This window comes from Bombina bombina, chromosome 4 (assembly GCF_027579735.1).
Source record: "Bombina bombina isolate aBomBom1 chromosome 4, aBomBom1.pri, whole genome shotgun sequence".
Taxonomy (NCBI): domain Eukaryota; kingdom Metazoa; phylum Chordata; class Amphibia; order Anura; family Bombinatoridae; genus Bombina; species Bombina bombina.
Window position 1 is genome coordinate 875,935,066 of NC_069502.1, and position 24,377 is coordinate 875,959,442.

A 24,377-nucleotide genomic window follows, 5' to 3' on the forward strand; every position below is an offset into this window, starting at 1 on the left:
CTCTTTTGCTCTCTTCTCCCCTTCTCTTTTGCTCTCTTCTCCCCTTCTCTTTTGCTCTCTCTCCTACCTCTCTTTTTCTCTCCCCCTCTCTGTTTCTCTTCCCCCCTCTCTGTTGCTCTCTCTGTCTCAGTCATGGCCGGCCCTGCCCTCGCCACGCCTACCCGGCCCCGTCACGCCCGACCCTGTCTCAGTTACGTCCGGCACTAAAATGTGAGAGAATCCCAGGCACCTACCCTGAGGAGGCTAGGTTGAGTGATTGGATATACCAGTGTGGCTAAAAAATATATATAATTTAATATAATATAAGGTACAGTGGAATTAAGAACAATAAAATACAGAGTATAAACAAATTACAGTACAAACTTCATGGATCCATGATGAGAAATAGTATATAACAAATTGTTAAATTAAAAACAATACGCAATTGATTGCAGCAAGATATAGAACAAACCAATGGTGGTGAAACAAATCTATTAGCTACAAATAGTAATCTTAGTTAATTAAACAGTGAAATAATTCCTAAAAATCTGAATTCCAAACAGGTAGAAAGGGATAAAGAATAAAGTGTGTAAAATCCTGTTAAAAATAGTCAAAGTGTTATTCAAAATTAGATTCTAAGTGATCCGGTTGTAGTTGAAAGTCTAAATCAGTGACGAAAGTCTCAAAAAATAATAACAAAATATCCGTGTATCAGATGAATAGCAAATTGGTGCAAATGTAGCAAAATTTATAGTGTTGAAACGTCACAGCATAAATGGTGATGTATAAAAATCCAAAAATTGAAGAATGAAAAATAAAAACAAAAATTTTAAAAATTGAAAATGTAAGTGCTCCAACAGTCTTCAAAACTAATATTAGTGGTACTTGGTAGTTGATGTAAAAGCAATACAACAATAACAAAAAAGGAAAGAACGATCCACCTGTGGAAAAAACAAAATAGAATATAGTGTAGATTGTCCTAAATGAATAGAAAACAATAGTCTTGAGAAAGGCCTAGCACGGGCCGAAACGCGTTGACCAGCACTGGTAAGCCTTATTCTATTGTTTGCTATTCATTTAGGACAATCTACACTATATTCTTTTTTGTTTTTTCCACAGGTGGATCGTTCTTTCCTTTTTTGTTATTGTTGTATTGCTTTTACATCAACTACCAAGTACCACTAATATTAGTTTTGAAGACTGTTGGAGCACTTACATTTTCAATTTTTAAAATTTTTGTTTTTATTTTTCATTCTTCAATTTTTGGATTTTTATACATCACCATTTATGCTGTGACGTTTCAACACTATAAATTTTGCTACATTTGCACCAATTTGCTATTCGTCTGATACACTGATCTTTTGTTATTATTTTTTGAGACTTTCGTCACTGATTTAGACTTTCAACTACAACCGGATCACTTGGAATCTAATTTTGAATAACACTTTGACTATTTTTAACAGGATTTTACACACTTTATTCTTTATCCCTTTCTATCTGTTTGGAAATCAGATTTTTAGGAATTATTTCACTGTTTAATTAACTAAGATTACTATTTGTAGCTAATAGATTTGTTTCACCACCATTGGTTTGTTCTATATCTTGCTGCAATCAATTGCGTATTGTTTTTAATTTAACAATTTGTTATATACTATTTCTTATCATGGATCCATGAAGTCTGTACTGTAATTTGTTTTTACTCTGTATTTTATTGTTCTTAATTCCACTGTACCTTATATTATATTAAATTATATATATTTTTTAGCCACACTGGTATATCCAATCACTCAACCTAGCCTCCTCAGGGTAGGCGCCTGGGATTCTCTCACATTTTAGTATCTTACACTGGGTAATAGCTAGGAGTCACCCGCCCCCAGGCTCATAGGTTCTCATCAGGCGCTGAGGTCTATCTTTTAAATCAGTTACGTCCGGCCCTGCCCCCATCATGCCTACCGTTCTTGCGGCGGACAGGTCAGTTTGTTGAAGGTCAGGTGTGTTTGTCCTCCCACACTCCCTACTGCGCATGACAGCTTCGGACAAACACACTTGACCTTTTATATTATGAGTGAGATATATATATATATATATATATATACACACGACAAGTGGGATTCACTGACACAGTCCAAAAGTAGGATTTTTTTTTTAAATAAGTCGAGTGCAACACCTAATGAGACCACCCTTGAAGTCCCAAGGTTTAAACTGTATAAAGAATAAGGTGGCACACAAGTTTTAAAAGGCTAAACCTTGGGGGCGGGGCCAATTAGGTCAGTCACATCTGAACAGAGCTCCTGGCTTATGGGCCAAAGAACAGAAAATATCTTTCTACTATAAGCCTATTATAACATCTAAAAGCTCATAGGCACTTGCTTAAGTACGGAGTGTGGAAGACAGCCATCTACAGAGGATACATACAATGCTTTCACCTTATGTCTTTGCCGTGTGGTAAACGCAGCCATTTTCACTACAGGCCCTCTTACATCGGGATTACCTGCTGATTGAGGGCTCAATGACCTACAACATACCTTCCCTAGGTATCTGGGTCCTCATAGCCATTGTTATTCTTTACTACTACAGGAACAACTATCGTCTCATCATTTCAACTGGCATTAGCCTAACGAGACCAGCTTCTATTAAAGTGAGGATTACAAGATGAACGCCGGCCGCATCCTTAAGGAATTAGCACACATGCTAGTAAAGCACCACGCTGCCTTCGAGAAGACCTTGGACATTGCGCTTGGCGTGAGCGATTTTTGTGCAACTCGGCTGTCTACTCAGCCAAACCCCAGGCAGATAGAGTGCACGGAGGGTAGAGCTTCGGAACTTGGATATCAGCGCGATGGCATCTCGCACAGAGAAGCTCAATTTTTCACAAAGGAGGTAAGAGACCTACATTTCGAACCTGACGCTTGTGCAATGCAGATGGGCATACAGAACTCTAACGACTACAAGCAAGTCATGCTGACCCCCATACTGACGCCTATGAGTAACGCACATACTGAGGGCGCTCATTGCCATCTGGTCAGACGTGACATTAACCCTACAAGATTGGAAATAAAATCAGTACTGGGACAAATTTTTCTTCAGCGACCACAACTGACTCAGGCAACCTGGTACAAGACTTTCCTGGCATCCGATGGCAATCTGTATCCCAAGACTATTGCAGAGCTATGGAGGGAAGGCATAGGATAGCAAACAGTGTGTTGCCAGCCGGACTCAGTGTTTAGTGGCAGCATGCTTCATTGAGAGAGAACCCTTTAATGTTCTGCATGCTGGACCTTTTGGTGTGTAAAATGTTCATATTTCAATACTACTAGATAGCACGCTATATTACATATATTGGTTTATTATAGTTCTGCCTGTTCTTCCATAACGCAGAAATAGCTTATTTCCCATAATCTTTGTTGACAGGTTTGGTTGTCCCTAGCATTACTCTAGCTATATTGTTTGATATGCATGTATAAAGTGAATGTGTCTCCCCTATAGACTTATACATAGAGATTCTAGCTGTATTTAAGGGTCTCTTGAATGGTGCAGAATGTGAAACCTAGGCACTAGTTTTGTATTATATTAGGTGAATGACGCAATAGTATTTTATGAAACTGCTCTATACCATTTCTCTGTCTAAGCTATCTTTGGTTGGGAGTCCTCCAACTGGAAAGTGTATATTTAACCAGAATGTGTTAGTTATATCATATGACAGGGTATATTATGGTTCTCTCACGTCAAGCTGTTACCAAAGCTCCCTCTCACATAGCTCAACACAGCTGATTTCTTGTTATTAACTAACACTATGGGGCATACATAGTTCTTTATAGATAATACTAAGGTGTGTATAGATACTACATATCCCAATAGGCTGGCTCTGCTATTCCATATATACCTTTTTGTGGCAGAATTATGAATAATGAGACCAAAGCGGACCTATTTATCAGAGATCAGCTCTTCCTTCCTAAGACTTTATAATGTTTTGTTAAAATGCTAGATTGACATACTATACAAGCTCCAAATATTACAGGCATGTGGGGAAACTGGCAGAATTCAACGTCACCTTTGGAGTTTATCTAGATTAACTATACTATACCTTCCAATTATATTATTGCCCTCCATACACATGAACCCGCAGATTGCAATGCTACTTTAATATATCCATTTTTTATTAAGCCAAAATGTAGACAACTGTAACGTTTCACCAACCAATTTTATGATAAGTGATGTTAAAATGTATAATGATAGTTTGTAGCTATTTGTTACTACTTCATTCACATATAACTTTGTGAGGAAGTTAAACCCAAATAGCAGATAATGGATGGATTGTGTAAACTTTAGATTTAGACACAAAATCACAATGAGTAAAGTTGTATAACGTTTTTAGTGAATCAGCAGTAACTACTTCGGTAGTATTGTAAAGAAAACACTCATTCAGAATCTGTGGGTATTCAAAGTGTAAGTAGCAACAGTATCGGATTAGATAAATATGAACACAGTTTGTATAAGTACTTGGCTGTTGATACAATTGTTACCAAATAGTAATACTTGCGGTTGATTCCACTGCAGTGATTGACAGACAGGATCTGTGTTAGTCACCTCCGGTTCTGTTGAATTTGTGAGGTTCCACTGAGGGGGATCAGGGAGAGTTGATCCAGCTTGGTTTACCCTGTCCGTGATGTAAGCGTGAGACAGGCTTTCAGATGTTCCGACACTCGATGGAGGAGAGGAGAAGGAACCGCGCTGCGGTTAGCGTGTGACGTCACGATGCTGTGTGAATTTCTGACAGGCACACGGAACACGCTCAGAGCAGCAGGTGGATTTTTGTTTTAAAACTGAATTTGGATGTTAGGAAAAAAAGTTAATGTCCCATTTGAAGTTAGATGGTTTGGGTTGATTTGATGTGTTCAGATGATGAGATGAAGTAAAGTTTTTGGAATACTTATAATCCAGGATAGAGGGAGACACAAGCTTCACTAGCTAACTATCCCTATACACTATAATAATCAAGCAGGGAAGCAAGGAAGAGGAGTTCCCTTTATAGACTTAAACAGGAAGTTGGATTTCAGTAATTTAAAGGAACAGCAGAACGTGACAACAACAGATGCAGGCCCATATATTACAAGTAGTTGAATATCACCCATCCCTTGTTGAGTCACACTTGCAGCTAGGTGTAAAACCTACAGAGTTCAACATATTATCTAGTTATGGACACCTATCTATATGTATATACATATTTACACCTATATGGTTTGTCTGTTGTCGGGTGTAAGGGCCCGCACCCGAGCGATAAGACTTATCAGCACTAACACGGATATATTCAGGATTACTCAAAATTAGTGCAGTCCATACTATATATTGTTGTTTGGGAGTCAAATGTTTCATCATATAGAGGCTACTTTGATTCCAGACTCACACATTAAGCAAACTTTACTCAACTCCTCTATCTCTTCTCCAGACTGATTGCAACTTGGAGCAAATAGTAGTCCCTACATGCTCAGCAAATCTTGCTTAAATTAGCCCTGTTGGTCTTACATATGCATAGAATGCCTTCCCTTATAGAGCTGCGCTTTTACTATAAAACTAGCATAGTCTATAGAGTTAACAGACTTTAGAGTGTTTCATCTCCCTTATACTCAATCTATTATAGAGGTTGTGGCCCTTACTACAGGGTGACGCATAGCCTTACTTTGAAGCCCCTGGTATACTCCTGGTGCAGGCTGGTCCTGCATTGCTGCGTATGTTATATATGGTCTAATTACTCACAACATCTTAAAGGAGATACATAAACTCTGTTTCTTCTGAGAATTTGGAATTTGAGGTCCCAGCATGCAGGGTATAACTTTAGTCTAATGGATAATCAGTCTATCTCTACTTTTTCCCCTTCTAGCTCATAAGCTCATGAGTCTTTATACATTAATATGACATGTCACTATTTATCATACTTACATAATCATTTTTCCTCCCCCCCCCCCCCCACTACAAAATGTGTCTCCTAGTTTAGGAGGATGACTTGTGCGGTTTGTCTCGCATATACCGCAACCCCTACTTCTCTCCATGATTGATCAGCATCATTTACAAACTAAGCTTAAAGGTTTAAACCCAATAACTCATGCCTGCATATTTTGCCATACCACTTAGAATACAACAAGATAGCAGATTTATTTTTTTTCTAAATCGAGCTTTATTTAGAAAGGTGCAATTACAATATTTGGTGATGAAACTTTGAATAACAACGAGAGAGTACATGCTTCTAGAAATACAACAATACATGAAACTTATCGGCGAGATAACATGTGTTCATATGCAAATTGTAAGATGGTTAAAAAACCTCTTTTAGCCTCAAATATACATTTGTACTTGAAGCATGATTGCACCATATATACTTTGCTTGCGTAGTATGAGGGCCCAAAGACTCTCAGTTATAGGGGTATAGCAAAAGGTAACATTCATTAAATTGATTGATAACATCAAACTAGTAACGTATAGCTCTTTCTTTAATCACAGATTACCTATAGCACACAGCTGTAGTTGGGAAGTGATCGGATGTCTTTACCCTCAAAGGGGTAAGTGAAGGGGTGGAGTGGGATGGCTAGTAAGAGTGGTGAAGAGGGGGAGAAATACAAAGAAGGAGGGGGAAGAGAAAAAAAAAAAAGGGAAAAAGGAGGGGGAAGGAAGGATGGGGTGACCGAGGGGTAGTTTCGAAGTCAGCGCAGCCTTTAGCATTACTGCACCATTCTCAAAGGCCCTTTCCCTCCAACGTCAGGGTCATCATCTCGTGTGTACCTATTTTACCAGCCTTCAGATAATGATATCTTTCAAGGCGTAGTAGTTCCCCTACCCTGTTTCTCCACTTCACAGGGCTTGGGACCTGCTGCTTCTTCCAGTACACTGGTATTAGTCCTTTTGCCCCATTTAACATCAAAAGGAGCAGAAGATATTTGTCCTTTCCCACAAGCTTCGGGAGGTCATGGTATATCAAGTAGCTGGGTTTAGGGGGTATTATGGTCTTTAGCAATTGACTCATCTCTCCCAGGACTCTTTCCCAATAGGATAGGATGAGTGGGCATGTCCACCAAATGTGGATGAGAGTCCCTTCCCCACCGCAGCCCCTCCAACACCCCCCATTCGCCATCGGATATATCCTATGTAATCTTTGGGGGGTGAGGTACCACCTACTCAGCAGTTTGTAGTGCGTTTCCTGTATCCGCATAGACACCGATGCCTTTTTAGCTTTTTGGAAGATTTTGAGCCAGTCTTTTGGGTCAATCTCCAACCCCAAGTCCGTCTGCCAGGCAGAGGTGAACCTAGGGAGCGTATTTTCCCCCCTTATCAATAACAGTTTGTATAGCCTCGATACCAGGCGTGTGGAGGCTTTCTTTGTGCACATATAGTTTCAAACGGGGTCTTAGCTCTAGTCAGGTCGGTTCTTTTTTTACATGAGTTAAAGTAATGAGTAATTTGTGCATATCTGAACCAAGATGTAAAAACAACAGGGTTCCACCCGATTAGTTCTGCGTGGGTCTTGAGTCGGTCTTGGTGAGTCAAGTTATTAAAGGAAATGTCAGCTAGCGAGTAGGATGATCCTGGGGTCCAAGGTCCCCAATCTAGACTCAATTCCGGGTTATCCCTGATTGGCGTCAGAGGCAAGATCTCAGTAGAGATACCAGAGTTCCCTCTCATCAATCCGTCCAACGTCTGAAAGACATCCCCTATAAGGGGATATCTTTTGATAATATCTGGGTGCCCCGAGGGGGAAATCCAAGCAAGGGTTCCAACGTTCCCCCTTCTCAATATTTCCCCATCAATTTGTATCCAGGCTTTATTGTCTAGGTTTACACACCATTTGGCCAGCCTCTGGAGGGAGATTGCTCTTTGATATTCTTTAAAGTGTGGTATACCCAGTCCCCCACTATCCTTAGGTAAGTATGTGGTGCTTTTTTGAATTCTAGGCTTTTGTTCGCTCCATATGTACGTCTCTATAGCTTTCTGAATGTGTTGTATATATTGGGAGAAGGGCCAGACCGGTATCGTCTGCATTATGTATAGACCTCTTGGCAAAACGTTCATTTTAACGACCCCGATCCGACCCATCCATGATATTGTCTTATTTTTCCAATTGGACAGATCTTTGACCACATCATCCCTAATGTTTCTAAAGTTTAGGTCCGCTATTTCTGACACGTTGGGTGAGATAAGGATCCCTAGATATTTTATCGCTGTCCGAGCGACCTTTAATGGACAATCCTGCACTAGAGTCTCAAAGCTATCTTGCGGCTCCGTGATATTTAAGATCTCTGATTTAGAAGGGTTAAGCTGAAAGTTTGAAACTTTTCCGAAATTCGCGAATTCAGTCAGTGCTTCTCGCAAAGATCTAGCAGAGTCGGATAACGTCAGGAGGAGGTCATCGGCTTACATCGCAAGTTTGTGTTCAGTTTTACCGATAGTGATGCCCTTGACTGATGGGTTACTCCTGATTTTCTTGGCTAACACCTCTATAGTGATGGCAAACAAAAGGGGTGACAGGGGCAGCCCTGTCTAGTCCCGTTATGTATATGAAACGCTTTCGAGAGCGTTCCATTCACCCTCACTTTCGCGTTCGGTTGAGTATAGGGACATCGCATTATTGATAAAGTTAGGGCCGAATCCGAACTTAACAAGCGTTGCTTGAAAGACCAGTTAACCCGGTCGAATGCTTTTTCAGCATCTGTTGTGACCAACGACAGTGGGGTCCCGCTAACGCTGGCATATGTTATGATCTGGATCACTTTAAGGGTGTTATCTCTTGCTTCGCGGGTCGGAATGAAACCTACTTGATCAAGTGAGATTATTCTAGGGAGATGCTTATTAAGGCGATTAGCAAGTGCTTTAGCCAGAACTTTGACGTCCGAATTTAAAAGGAATATGGGCCTATAACTTTCCGGTTTATCCGAGGGTTTCCCCGGTTTGGGGATCACCGAAATGTGTGCCTCCAACAATTGTTTCATGCCTGAGGAAATGACCAGTTACGGTCGAGAAACGCGTAGCGGTACTTGTATGGAATAAACATATATTTTTTATATTCTCGGAAGTTGTCCTTTGCTTTTATCCTAACGTTGCAAGGGCCAATGGTTTTCACACTGTCTGCAGTGTAAATCAAACATTGCAATACCACGCTTGACAAGAAAGTGATTTACCCGATACGGAGTCTGACAGAATCAACCTATCTCCGTCTAGACGCAGCATACCACAGACACCAGTGTACTAACCACTGTGAGTGTTAGTCTGCCCGTTAGCACCGGTCACAGTTCGGTGCATATCTTTTTGGTAAGCATTTTTGATTCATCACAGTTTGCAGAGTGATAAGGAGTTAAATATATTAACTAATTCCGGGGCCAGTATGTCAGCAAATATTCTATAGTATTTTATCCCGAAGCCGTCGGAACCTGGGCTTTTACCCGTCGGCAGGTCTTTGATTGCTCTTTTGACTTCCTCGATCGTAAAAGGGGCATCTAGCGACTCCCTCTCAGAATCCGTTAGTCTGGGTAAATTGACTCCGTTCAGGTACTCTAATATATCTTGGTCAGGATGTTTCTCTAAGGGGACGTCCCCATTGGGATCACAGGTTTTTTGTATATTGTATAATGATGCAAAATACTCACTAAAGATGTTCGCGATAGAACTAGCATCCGCTTTGACCATTCCTTCCCGATCAACCATTTTATGTACATAAGCTTTCAGCTTTTTCCGCGTTATAGCTCTCGCCAGTAGCTTTCCAACTTTGTCTCCCTGCTCAAAATATAACTGCCTGAGTATTAGGGACTTTTTCTGGTAGTCTTCTTGTAGGAAGCTTAATTATTCCGACCTAGCCTGGGCAAGTGTTTTAGTTAGTATATCACTAGTTGGAGACTTTTTGTGGGCCTGTTCTAGCTCTGTTACTTTAGCTAATAATTTCTGATAACACTCCCTCCTTTGTCTGTTTAGGTAAGCTTTTTTCCTAATAAGTAGGCCCCTAACTGTGCACTTATGTGCTTCCCAGATTGTGCAAGCCTGTATCTGGTCATTATTGTTTATCTGGAAGAATTCAGTTATTGATTTTTGTAGCTCAACTCTGAAGATCTGATTGTCTAAGAGTGTGTCATTGAGTTTCCAGACGAACGAGGTGGCTGGAACGTTGGGCCACTGGATGGTGCAGCTAACCGGAGCATGATCAGACCATGTGATTGCGTGAATGTTACTGGATGTAGTGAATGTAAGGCCTATAGTGTCGGTGTATATATAGTCAATTCTCGAATATTTTCTGTGGGGGTAAGAGTAAAAGGTGTAATTTTTGGATTGAGGGTGGTGCGTGCGCCAAATGTCGTGTATTACTAAGTCATTTAGGATAGTGTTGACTCGTTTTAGAGTCTTGTGTGTGATGCTAGAGACTCCATTAGATGTGTCCAGCGCTGGGTCAAAGGGCGCATTGAAGTCACCCCCCCAGGTATAAGACTTCTTTTTGGACCTCTAAGATTTTGAGGCTCGTAGAAAGTGGTGTTGAGCTTGGTTGGGGCAGAGTGATCGGTCTATCATATAGATTCCCAGTTAGTATTAGGTATTTGCCGTCATCGTCTTTGAACATCTGATCCAATTGGAAGGGCGTTTTAGCATTAAAAATAATGCCCATGCTGTTTTTTTTTTAAGTACCTGAAGCAAAATATGCAGTGGGATACCGGTGACTGTACCATTTTGGTTCATGCGCTTGTGAGAAATGCGTCTCTTGCAGATATATTATATCCCCACCCATTCGAGATAGATCTCTGAGTACCATGGAGCGCTTCCCAGGGCTGTTAAGCCCTTTGGTATCGATCGTAATTAGTTCCGCCGTCAATATCTCCCCTCGGCCACGGGGCCGCTCCATTTTAGGAGTGGGGTGGGGGAGGAAGAGAAAAAAAAAAGGGGGAGGGGGAGAGGGGGTGGTAGAAGGAGAGGGAGATGAAGGGTGTGAGCAAGTAAGGGGGGTTGCTACGGGAAAAAACGATAGGGCAAGGCGGGAAGAGGAAAAGAAGGAGAGGACAGAGAGTAAAGGGTTAGTTTTAGGTTAGGATTAGAAACTGGTTAGGTTTACAGTGGATATCACAAAGTATAACAACTACTATAACAAGTCAGGGGTAGTTTTCCCCATGCATTTACTATATAAATTAACTTTAAATATAAATTATTGTAATAGAACGTTTCAACATAACAACATACATATCAGTCCCATTTATTACCCTGTGAGAGGGGCCAGTATGTGGTTGGTGATTCAAGCCCAGGGGTATGGTAAAAAAAACATAAACATTTCTAACTGGTATAGAGCTTGGCCATTTACATGTTGCTGTCCCATGAGTCTAATATATTATGATCCTTAAGAATAGAGGGGTTGGGGCCTCCGTTTTGTTCCTATTTTGGGGGTCCTCTAGGCATAGGTGTGACAGACCCTTCTGTCAGGACTGAAGGAGTTAACTGTGTTTAGCTTTAAGAAGCTAATTTCTAAAGACAGGTTTGCTGGCCTCAGCTATTGTGTGCTATAATTACGTTTAAGTAATAAACATTCCATTGTTTAATCACCTCCAGAGTCAGACTGTTGGTGATAAGGACTCCATTGTGTCTTATGTTTAACTTATCTGCCTAAGTAAAGTAATGTGAATCTATGTGGCCTGTAAAAGGGTGTTGTCCCTCCATGTAATGTACAACATTCTTTCAACCCCCCCCATCTGGGGGGTCAGACCTGCATAAATACTAGGCATAGCCTTTTAATAAATGACATTCTGTTTTAAACCTGAAAACTGGCTGGGTTGTGAATTGCTTATTCCCTGTTCAGGACATTGTTCCCTGGTGTTAACCCTTGGTATCCTGTTGGTACCGTAACAATTGGTGGCAAGCGACGGAATGGACCTTATCGCCCAGAAGAGCAACTGCACAAGGCAGTAACCTCAGGAAGAGGGGGATTATTACAATACTGACTAAGATGGAAAGAGTACCAGGGACAGAAGGAACCAATGGGCCCAGCATAGCAGACAGAACCCCTGAAGAAGCAAGCTTTGATCGGGCGGTTAAAATAAGACTGGCACATTATGGCCCCAACCCATCTGCGGAAATTATCGACCGGGTCATAGCAGCTGTGGAGGCCAACCTACTTCGCCAAAGCGGCGCTGCAGCAGCCCAAGTCGCAGCAACCCAAGTGGAAAAGAGAAAAGTAAATTTTGCAGCTTTTAAAAACTTCCTGGAAACAGAAGGAGAGATTGATGGGTACCTTGAGGATTTTGAGAGGCAATGTGCACTACACAAGGTACCCGCAGAGGACTGGGTCACGATATTATCCGGAAAATTATCCGGCCGGGCCAGTGAGGCTTTTCGGGCCATTCCAGATGAGGAAGTTGGGGATTATAATACTGTAAAAGAGGCTCTGCTCTCCAGGTATGCAGTTACACCAGAGGCATACCGGAGGTGGTTCAGAGACACTGTTAAAGTAGCTGGAGATTCCTACCTTGAGTGGGCATGTAAGGTGCACCGAACAGCAGCTCACTGGATAGCGGGGTGCCAAGCCGTATCTGGGGGAGAGGTGCTGCAGCTATTCCTGTTGGAACATTGCTTCGACAAGTTACCCGCAGGAGTTCGAGAGTGGGTTCGGGACCGTAAACCCTCCACCCTGCATGAAGCGGCTCGCTTGGCAGATGAGTATACGGATGCCCGCAAACTGGACAATGCTACCACTAAGCCCCCTGCCAGAGTGGAGTACAGACCCCCAGTCACCCCAGCAGCTGCCAGTTACCAACCCCCGGTGCACCGCTATACCACACGGCCTCCGGCCACAAACTACCCTCAGAGAGCCCGGTTCAATTCGCGGGGCTACTCACAACCGATTCGGTGCTTTGGATGTAAGCAACTAGGGCACAAAAGACCAGAGTGTCCCCTAAATGCAGCGAACCAAGCACAGTCCTGGAGAAGACCTGCCGGCGGAATCACACGTAACCCTGAGCCTGCGGCCCGCTACGTAGAGGCGCAAGAATGCTGGGGCATCCTACATGAGGCAGACCTTGTGCAAGCTGCCCACCGGAATAACCGGCAACTGGTTAAAGTGAATGGGAAGGAGGTCAGTGGTCTACGGGACACTGGTGCTACCATGACCTTGCTTCGAAAAAGCTTGGTGTCTGAGAAACAGCACACTGGAGACACTGTGGCTGTGAGGGTAGCAGGGGGCACTGTGTTTCGCCTACCTGTTGCCCGGGTACATTTGGATTGGGGAATGGGCGCTAGACATGTGAATGTGGGGGTCATGAAGGATTTACCAGCTGATGTTCTCCTTGGAAATAACTTGGCCCCCCTTGTTTCTGCCTATGCTCCCATGGGTCCCGCTGATGTTAACCCTGTGACTACCCGTGCTCAGATCCGTGCAGCAGAGACTGACCCCCCTGCTGCTAAGCCCCAGGACGCTGAGCTCAGTAAATCTCTATCCGCTATTGATACGTGGAAGTCACGTTACAATGCGCTGATGAAGGAGAAGAGGAGCGCAGAGGAAAAAGCACGTTTAGAACGTGAATCTCTGCTAGACAAGCTGCACCGACAGACTGCAGAAAACACCAGCTTGAGAGTGGAACATGAAACATTAAAGACAAACTTAGTGACACTGGAGGAGAAGCTGACGCTGGCTCATAGTGAGGTGCAGCAACTCAAGGGCACCCTATGTCAGTATGAAGGGATTGTGGATACCTATAAAGAGCAGGTACAGAAAACTCGTAAAGAAGCTGATGGGATTTTGAAGGACTGTTTAGCCCTAGTCTGGGCACTGAGGAAGTTGAACCCTTGTTTGTATGGACAGGAATTCTCTCTCATAACGGGAATACAGATGGATTGTCCCGGCAAACTGACATGCCTACCACCTCCTAGTCCGGTCATCCCCAGGTTGACCCGCCAAAGGGTCAAGCCGGGTCTGCCGGAGTGTTCCACAAGGGGGGAGCTATGTGACAAACCCTTCTGTCAGGACTGAAGGAGTTAACTTTGTTTAGCTTTAAGAAGCTAATTTCTAAAGACAGGTTTGCTGGCCTCAGCTATTGTGTGCTATAATTACGTTTAAGTAATAAACATTCCATTGTTTAATCACCTCCAGAGTCAGACTGTTGGTGATAAGGACTCCATTGTGTCTTATGTTTAACTTATCTGCCTAAGTAAAGTAATGTGAATCTATGTGGCCTGTAAAAGGGTGTTGTCCCTCCATGTAATGTACAACATTCTTTCAACCCCCCCATCTGGGGGGTCAGACCTGCATAAATACTAGGCATAGCCTTTTAATAAATGACATTCTGTTTTAAACCTGAAAACTGGCTGGGTTGTGAATTGCTTATTCCCTGTTCAGGACATTGTTCCCTGGTGTTAACCCTTGGTATCCTGTTGGTACCGTAACAATAGGTGACAGAGCCATATTTGGTAAAGCAGATATTTCTAACTTTGGTATCATTACCCAATGCCCATCAGTTATTCTAGCAGTTATTCCCAAGTATGAGTGGCGCTAGATTCTCAGGATATGGATTATCTTGCTAAAACACAGGATAGAGCCACTCACTTGCTCTTCTGTTTGCTGTTTGCCCATCTATATGCCTGGGGTTCTATAGGAAAATAAACGAGATATACTCACTGGGTTCAGTGCAAGATAAACGTAGGCCTCTCCTGGAAGCGAGGTTAAACAGGATTATGCAGCACAAGAACACAAAACAACTGCAAACATTCAATCATTACAAAATTATGCTGCAGACCACTCAACATTACTAAATTATTAGCCCAAATTTAAGCAGTTAATAAAGCCCATTCCCCAGGTTAACATTTGAAATCCTAGTCTAATATGTTTCAATGTTTTACTTAGCTGTGCAGGCACTCAAGGTCTCACAGTGGGCCCAGCAGGTTAAACCCGCCGGGATTAACAATATGTGTCCGTAGCCCCCCTCAATTTTCCAAGTCTTACGGGGCTGTAAAAGAGGACGGTTTCCTCAATCTGGAAAGTTTCTCATCCTGATAGGATCTCCTGCAGGTTGATCTCTTGGTGTGGCTACCTCCTGAAGGGGTGGTCTGATGTCCAAGCCTAATGCTTCGTTAAAAGCTGGCAAGTCGTCAAGTGACCTATATACATGGGTGGTGTTGTTCCTGGTAGCTATGAGGCAGGTGGGGAAGCCCCAGTGGTATGGAATCCTCTTGTCCTTTAAAGTTGCTGTGATGAACTTCAGGTCTCTCCTCTTTTGTAATGTTGCTGGATAGAGATCGGAGTACACTTGAATGTCGCTACCCCCTGAATGCTAGTGGGTGTTTTGTCCTGGCCAATCTCAGAACCAGTTCTTTGTCTCTGAATGACAGAAATTTAAGTATAACATCCCTGGGGGGGCTCTACTGGGGGGTTTGGGGCGAAGGGCTCTTTGAGCTCTCTATGGGGACCTCGGGGGTCGCATCATTGTCCTTCAGATACTTAAAGGGACAGTCAAGTCCAAAAAAACTTTCATGATTTAAATAGGGCATGCAATTTTAAACAACTTCCCAATTTACTTTTATCACCAATTTTGCTTTGTTCTCTTGGTATTCTTAGTTGAAAGCTAAACCTAGGAGTTTCATATGCTAATTTCTTAGACCTTGATGACTGCCTCTAATCTGAATAAATTTTGACCACTAGAGGGCATTAGTTCACATGTTTCATATAGATAACATTGAGCTCATGCACGTAAAGTGACCTAGGAGTGAGCACTGATTGGCTAAACTGCATGTCTGTCAAAAGAACTGAAATAAGGGGGCAGTCAGCAGAGGCTTAGATACAAGATAATTACAGAGGTAAAACGTGTATTATTATAACTGTGTTGGATATGCAAAACTGGGGAATGGGTAATAAAGGGATTATCTTTCTTTTAAACAACAAATATTCTGGTGTTGACTGTCCCTTTAATGAAATCTTGTATGAAACCTAATAGAACAGGAGGATCTACTGTCTCAGGAATTCCACACAGTCTTAAATTGTTCCTCCTACTCCTATTCTCTAGATCCTCAATTCGATCCATTAGTGAATGGACTGTGCCTTCTTGTGCCTGGAAGTAGCTGGTCTGCAACTGCAGTTCTGAGCAGATAGTCTCTTGTTTTTCTTCAATGTGTGTCACCCTCTGTTTTACTACGGAGATATCCCTCTTTAGCTCTCCAAATATTGATTTGAATTCGGTCATTGCTTCTCTAATATCTTCCTTAGATGAGATTTGCTTAATGTCTTCCCTAGTAAGGAAGCCTTGTGTATGTGTCTGTGTTTCTGAGCTGTGCACTTGTGCAGTGGTAGCCTGGTAGTGCTGTGAGCTTGGGTCAGGCCCTGTTCTCCCCTGCTGTGAGTTAGAATCATTGGAGATCAGGTAGTTCTCCAGGGCTGTAGTGTGTGAGCTCTTTGTGGGCTTTAGGTTTCTCTTGTTGGACATTGTGTGAATTGGTGATTCCACCTGCAGTGCAGCAAGCTCCCCCAGGGATTCCTCTACCCCCTTTGTCCCCTCTTCTCCTTTATTATCTTCCTTTCTGCCCCTCACCCTTTACCGTTCTCCCTTTTCGGTTTTGATTTGAGTCTTTTCTTTTTTCTCTCCTTTCTTGTCTGCTTCTATGTTGACTCTGCCTCCCCTTAACTGCCGTTCTAGTATAATTTTTGTGGCTACTACAGCCCTTCTGAATTGTGTTGGATTGATGCGACCGGGATTGGGGCCTTGTGCTATTTTAACGTTAGTTTGGCCTCCTGTGTCTGCACTTCAGTTAGGCCTATGCCAAAAGACAAAAAGTTATGCGGTGTTGTGCAGCGTACACTACCTCACTTTTTCTTCCCTCTTCCCCCTTCTTGTAAGTCTACCTGTTTTGCTGCTGGCTTCCGTATTCAAGGCTCCATGAGCTGCTAAGTGCCGCCGTTACTGGGAGCTTTCTCTTTCGCCTCCGTGAGGCATCCTCCTGCGTTAGCGCAAGCCATGTCGGTGCGGCCTTCCAACAGAGCTCCGGTCTCGTGTGCGGCTCTTGTATAGTGTGGCACAATCAGGAAATGGATGGTGGAGCAGGGCACAGGGAGTTTGGGCTTGGGTGCGCACAGAGTCTGATGACTCGCCTTGTCTGTTTGAGGTCCCCAGCAGGTAAAGGGTAGTGTCGCAGATAAGCGCTTACCGCCTCCGGTCGTATACTTCTAGCCAGGCGTGTGACCGTAAGTGCCCAGGGCTTCTATACTTTGAAAATGGGAGTTTTAAATACAGGGAGTGCAGAATTATTAGGCAAATGAGTATTTTGACCACATCATCCTCTTTATGCATGTTTTCTTACTCCAAGCTGTATAGGCTCGAAAGCCTACTACCAATTAAGCATATTAGGTGATGTGCATCTCTGTAATGAGAAGGGGTGTGGTCTAATGACATCAACACCCTATATCAGGTGTGCATAATTATTAGGCAACTTCCTTTCCTTTGGCAAAATGGGTCAAAAGAAGGACTTGACAGGCTCAGAAAAGTAAAAAATAGTGAGATATCTTGCAGAGGGATGCAGCACTCTTAAAATTGCAAAGCTTCTGAAGCGTGATCATCGAACAATCAAGCGTTTCATTCAAAATAGTCAACAGGGTCGCAAGAAGCGTGTGGAAAAACCAAGGCGCAAAATAACTGCCCATGAACTGAGAAAAGTCAAGCGTGCAGCTGCCAAGATGCCACTTGCCACCAGTTTGGCCATATTTCAGAGCTGCAACATCACTGGAGTGCCCAAAAGCACAAGGTGTGCAATACTCAGAGACATGGCCAAGGTAAGAAAGGCTGAAAGACGACCACCACTGAACAAGACACACAAGCTGAAACGTCAAGACTGGGCCAAGAAATATCTCAAGACTGATTTTTCTAAGGTTTTATGGACTGATGAAATGAGAGTGAGTCTTGATGGGCCAGATGGATGGGCCCGTGGCTGGATTGGTAAAGGGCAGAGAGCTCCAGTCCGACTCAGACGCCAGCAAGGTGGAGGTGGAGTACTGGTTTGGGCTGGTATCATCAAAGATGAGCTTGTGGGGCCTTTTTGGGTTGAGGATGGAGTCAAGCTCAACTCCCAGTCCTACTGCCAGTTTCTGGAAGACACCTTCTTCAAGCAGTGGTACAGGAAGAAGTCTGCATCCTTCAAGAAAAACATGATTTTCATGCAGGACAATGCTCCATCACACGCGTCCAAGTACTCCACAGCGTGGCTGGCAAGAAAGGGTATAAAAGAAGAAAATCTAATGACATGGCCTCCTTGTTCACCTGATCTGAACCCCATTGAGAACCTGTGGTCCATCATCAAATGTGAGATTTACAAGTAGGGAAAACAGTACACCTCTCTGAACAGTGTCTGGGAGGCTGTGGTTGCTGCTGCATGCAATGTTGATGGTGAAGAGATCAAAACACTGACAGAATCCATGGATGGCAGGCTTTTGAGTGTCCTTGCAAAGAAAGGTGGCTATATTGGTCACTGATTTGTTTTTTTTCTGTTTTTGAATGTCAGAAATGTATATTTGTGAATGTTGAGATGTTATATTGGTTTCACTGGTAAAAATAAATAATTGAAATGGGTATATATTTGTTTTTTGTTAAGTTGCCTAATAATTATGCACAGTAATAGTCACCTGCACACACAGATATCCCCCTAAAATAGCTATAACTAAAAACAAACTAAAAATTACTTCCAAAACTATTCAGCTTTGATATGAATGAGTTTTTTGGGTTCATTGAGAACATGGTTGTTGTTCAATAATAAAATTAATCCTCAAAAATACAACTTGCCTAATAATTCTGCACTCCCTGTATTTTTCATCAAGTTGGAACGTCCTATTCAGCTGTGAATCACATTAGGGACATCGGAGCTCTTTCAGCAAGCAGCCATCTTCAGTCGTGGCTAAGCTCCACCCCCAAAGATAGCAGATTTTTATTGAATTGCCGTATATAAAAGGTTATTCATATTCTACTGGCAAGTACTCAATGTGGGTTTATCTCTTATATATTATTACTGTATTTTGTTCAATATTGTTCTAATGTTTAAAGTTTTGTCCTCCTATAAACTTAATGTTGTAATAATTGAGTGAGGTCCATATGTGTCCTCTTAGGATTGAGGAGGACAATTTTATCTCTCCAAGAAAACATAGAATTGTGAGGTTTAATCTTAACATGTTTAGCAAAACCATGAAGGAATGGATACGAATATATATTTTGGATTGATGTGTCCTTTTCTCTGTACCTATGTATGACGCCTGAAATTACATCTGTTATATTCCATGTTTAACCTCAATAAAAATTATAAAAAAAAAAAAAAGGCTAAACCTTTATTTGGAGCAACATTTCGGGGCTCCTGCCCCTTTCTCAAGCTAGTTTATAAATGAAATACACATGCCTCTTATAGGGCCACAGTAAAACAGGTGACTAATTGCACAACATGGGAGTGGTTTACAGGTACTGACATCATGACACATCCTGTGTTAACACCAACACATACAAAAACAGAATATAACCCTTAACATCCCACTGTTAGAATTGGAAACCTAAATAAAAACAAATGCAGCAAGTTGCTAACCATACCACATAACTGTGGGGAAACCCAAAAATAAAACAATAGTCTATAAGTATACTATGAATACATTATTTATCGTCTGTATGATATACTCCAGGAAACATTATACTTAGATCAAAGGTAAAAGATCAAATTCTCTATTTAACCCCTTGGGGTATAGCATTTTCGAGAAGCCAAATCCATTTGGCTTCTCTTTTTAGGAGGTCCCTATGTCTGTCTCCCCCTCTTGTTTTGTTAGGGGCACTATCAATTACCATGTACCTAAGTTGATTGGCCTGATGACCCATTTCGGCAGAATGTGCTGGGACCGGGAGGTGTAACATCTTATTATTGCGAATAGTCGACTTATGCTGACAAATGGAATCTCTTATCTTTTGGGTCATCTCGCCAACATATAATAGACCACATGGGCATTTGAGCGCATAAACAACATAAGTAGAGTCGCATGTGTAAAACCCTGTAATGCGGTACTTTTCCCCAGTGTATGGATGGGAGATCACTCCCCCCCCCCCTTAATGACATTATTACATTGGGCACACCCTAAACATGGGAATGTACCCTCCTTAGGGGTCCCAAAAAATTGTTGTTGGGTAGTACCAGTAGGCTTGGCTGATGTGGCACGGACCAGTTTTCTACTTATTGTGTTGCCCCTTCGGTAGGAGGCTCTGGGTACTTCCCTAAATTCTTTGATCTCTGGGCAAGCCTCCCATAGGAGGTACCAGTGTTTTTTAATGATGTTATACATCTTTTTGCTCATCGTATTATATGAGTGAACAAAATTCAATCTGGTCTGCTTAGGGTTATTTTGGGGTATATTTTGTCTGACTGGGCGATTTTTTTAGAGAGTTCTCAATTTGATCTAACTCTTGAGCATTATAGCCCCTGCTGACAAATTTGCTCTTCATGTATTCGGACCTGTCCTGTCTGATCAGAGGGTTGGATACTATTCTCTCTATTCTCAATAGTTGTGATCTAGGCAAACTTTGAAAAACTTGTCGGGGATGGAAACTATCCCTATGTAGGAGTGTATTCCTGTCAGTTGGCTTCACAAAAAGATCTGTAGCCAATCCGCCATCTTTTTATAGACCATTGTGTCCACCCTCTGCATATCCATTTTACTACTAAATTTAAAAAAATGAGACAGCATTTTCAATGCTGTCTAAATTCAGTAAGTGTCTCAGGGGGGGCCCCGCCACACGATGAACAAGTCATGTAGCGGAACCAACACTGACAATATTTGGAGAACAGTGGATTCGTGTACACATGTCTTTCTTCAATGGCGTCCATCACCAAACAGGCACATTGGACCCCACCGCTGTTCCTGTTTTTTGCATGAAAAATTGATTTTCAAAAATAGCATAATTGTTAGTTAGTACTAAAGTTAACAATTCAATAAGCCATTCTTGTTGTGTCTCATTATATAACTTACTTCTGGCTAAAGCTTCTCCAACACAGCCAATTCCCACATCATGGGGAATGACCGTGTAGAGCGAGGTCACATCCCAAGTGGCACCACGAACTGCATATCAAATGTTATATATATATATATATATATATATATATATATACATATACAAGGCTACACCTACTTTCCTACTTTTCCAACCATGTCCTGTGAGTATTTGCATACTCAGAAGATAAGGCAGCCAAGATTGCAACCCTGAAGTTGGGGGCCAGAGAGTTCCTTACAGCACCTGACAGAGAATCACAGAGAAGAGATCTGGAAAGGATCATGAAAAGACAAGTGAACCTGCAAACTCATGCAGCTACTTTGGCTGAGTATTACAAAACAAAACGGATTCCTAGAGGCTTGCGGTCCCCCCTCCAACCCACATTTTTTTCAGATAACAGTGAATTTTGCACTATTTATCACCAAATACTCAATAAGAGTTCAATGGACTTCATATTAAACATAGATTTCTCAAATTGGGAATTATCAACCCTGATAACACAAATTGATGATCAGAAGCAAAAGTTACTTGAAATCCTGGGAGAGGAGGAGTATCTCAACACTCTACGAAATAGAGAAGGCAGTCGGTACACTTAAACAGGAGGTCGAGGAGCGTAAGAGGAGGAAGTTCAAATGGGATGAACATGATTACAATGTCGGCAGCATCTACCGGTGGAATCGCCAACGTAGAACGATGGCCAATAGAGGACCACGGTGGGCAGTGACACGTCAAAGATCACATGCAGACGCTAATGGCGGCGCAGCTCAGACAGCTCCGGTGTGGAACGGATGGCGACCTCGAAAACAAAGTATATCGGCGACAGGTACCGATGCATCCCTTTCTACCTCTGCTTCTTTTTTAGTGGAGCGCAGACAGGAGGCCAGAGATCGAGGCGGTGTGGGGACCAGATCGCAAGAAAAACCAATATGACGGAGGTAAATGTTATCAACTTATACTCATAAAGCTTAACACCACATGAGATTGAGGTATTAAATAAGGGACTAACATTTTGCCCTACGGAGCAGGCAGACACTTTTGCTCTTATTTTGGACTTGACTCGTTTCTTCAGAGGGCTTAGATTAAAAGCCTATTTTAACACCACAAGTAGAGACTGCTTTGCTGAAAATACAGAGGACAACAATGAGAGTGTGGCATTTGACACAGGGCCATATGGACTGACCACTAAAAGCACATTTAACCCTTCAGGTGATAATGGTGCGGTGGAGACATTCATCAAGGTTGTGGACACTGAATATAAAGAACTTGCTTATAGAAATTCTACTCAGAGAGATAGGCTTAACCTTACCAAACAAGAATTTGATGTGTTAAAAAAAACTTTGAAAAAGATACATCCATCACGATCAAGCCCGTGGACAAGGGCGTAGTGGTGGTCGTGATGGATACTGTTAAATATAGGGTGGAAATTTTACGCCAGTTAATTGATGTACAAATTTATGAAAAATTGAATGGTAACCCCACTGAGAGGGTACGTAAGGAATTGTATAACATTTTGGATAAAGGTTTACACTATAATCTACTGACTCAAAAAATGTACCAGTTTTTGACAACTATGTATCCCTTAATTCCAGCGTTTTACATGGTACCTAAGGTACACAAGCAACTTGTTGATCCACCAGGCAGGCCCATAGTGGCCGGCATAGGCTCTCTATTAAGTCCCACTGCCCAATTCATGGATAAAATTTTAGCACCACTTGTTACACAGGGCAAATCGTACATTAGGGATACTATACAATTCATTGAGAAACTAGACGATTTCAAACAAATAGATGACAATGTCATCTTGGCCACTTGGGATGTGACCTCACTCTACACGGTCATTCCCAATGATGTGGGAATTGGCTGTGTGGGAGAAGCTTTAGCCAGAAGTAAGTTATATAATGAGACACAACAAGAATGGCTTATTGAATTGTTAACTTTAGTACTAACAATTTTTTTATTTTTGAAAATCAATTTTTCATGCAAAAAAACAGGCACAGCGATGGGGTCTAATGTGGCCCCATCCTATGCATGTTTGGTGATGGACGCCATTGAAGAAAGACATGTGTACACGAATCCACTGTTCTCCAAATATTGTCAGGGTTGGTTCCGTACATAGATGACTTGTTCATCATGTGGCGGGGCCCCCCTGAGACACTTACTGAATTTAGAATTAGCATGGAAAATGCTGTCTCGTTTTTTAAATTTAGTAGTAAAATGGATATGCAGAGGGTGGAATTCCTGGACACAATGGTCTATAAAAAATATGGCGGATTGGCTACAGATCTTTTTGTGAAGCCAACTGACAGGAATACACTCCTACATAGGGATAGTTTCCATCCAAGACAAGTTTTTCAATTTTTCAAAGTGTGCCTAGATCACAACTATTGAGAATAGAGAGAATAGTATCAGACTCTCTGCTCAGACAGGACAGGTACGAATACATGAAGAGCAAATTTGTCAGCAGGGGCTATAATGCTCAAGAGTTAGATCAAATTGAGAACTCTGTAAGAAATCGCCCAGTCAGACAAAATATACCCAAAAATAACCCTAAGCAGACCAGATTGAATTTTGTTAGCTCATATAATACCATGAGCAAAAAGGTGTATAACATCATTAAAAAAAACACTGGTACCTCCTACGGGAGGCTTGCCCAGAGATCAAAGAATTTAGGGAAGTACCCAGAGCCTCCTACCAAAGGGGCAACACAATAAGTAGAAAACTGATCCGTGCCACATCAGCCAAGCCTACTGGTAGTACCCAACGACAATTTTTTGGGACCCCTAAGGAGGGTACATTCCCATGTTTAGGGTGTGCCCAATGTAATAATGTCATTAAGTGGGGGAGTGATCTCCCATCCATACACTGGGGAAAAGTACTGCATTAAAAGTTTTTACACATGCGACTCTACTTATGTTGTTTATGCGCTCAAATGCCCATGTGGTCTATTATATGTTGGCGAGACAACACAAAAGATAAGAGGTCGCTTTTGTCAGCATAAGTCGATTATTCGCAATAATAAGATGTTACAACTCCTGCTCCCAGCACATTTTGCTGAAATGGGTCATCAGGCCAATCAACTTAGGTACATGGTAATTGATAGTGCCCCTAATAAAACAAGAGGGGGAGACAGACAAAGGGACCAATGTTCCCTCTAAGGTGCGCGGCAGCGCACCCTCCCTCTCTATGTAGCGTAGGCAGTACATCAGGCCGCGCAAAACAGGAGGAATGTGGAAAGTGAATTTTTTTATTATTTAATTACTGATGGCCTCCTGGAAAACGGCATGGCAGAGCACACAAATAAACAGTGCCTCCGGTGTAGCACAACTTGATCTGTTTCCTGTGCTACACGGAGGGGGAAGGACCTAAGCCTGACTGACAGCTGTGTGCATAAATCACACAGCGCTG